This window comes from Mustelus asterias, chromosome 15, assembly GCF_964213995.1.
Source record: "Mustelus asterias chromosome 15, sMusAst1.hap1.1, whole genome shotgun sequence".
Taxonomy (NCBI): Eukaryota; Metazoa; Chordata; class Chondrichthyes; order Carcharhiniformes; family Triakidae; genus Mustelus; species Mustelus asterias.
The window spans coordinates 101,658,353-101,658,565 of record NC_135815.1 but is presented as its reverse complement, the minus strand read 5'-3'; positions in this window follow the sequence as shown (position 1 = coordinate 101,658,565).

The window sequence follows — 213 nt, the reverse complement described above, 5'->3', positions numbered from 1 at the left end:
AATCCGTGTAGTAACTGGATAGAAACAAGTCCAATCTGTGTGTGACACGCAGACAGGGTAACCCCTCAGTAAAGGCACCTCTACTTTGAACATCTCTATTCATCTGACAAGCGGAAGTTGGAAATTGTCCTGTGTTAATGACATGCACAAACAAAACTTTCATTCATCGTATCTCCAGACTGGATAGTCTAGATAACTCCCCCTTCCCTCCCC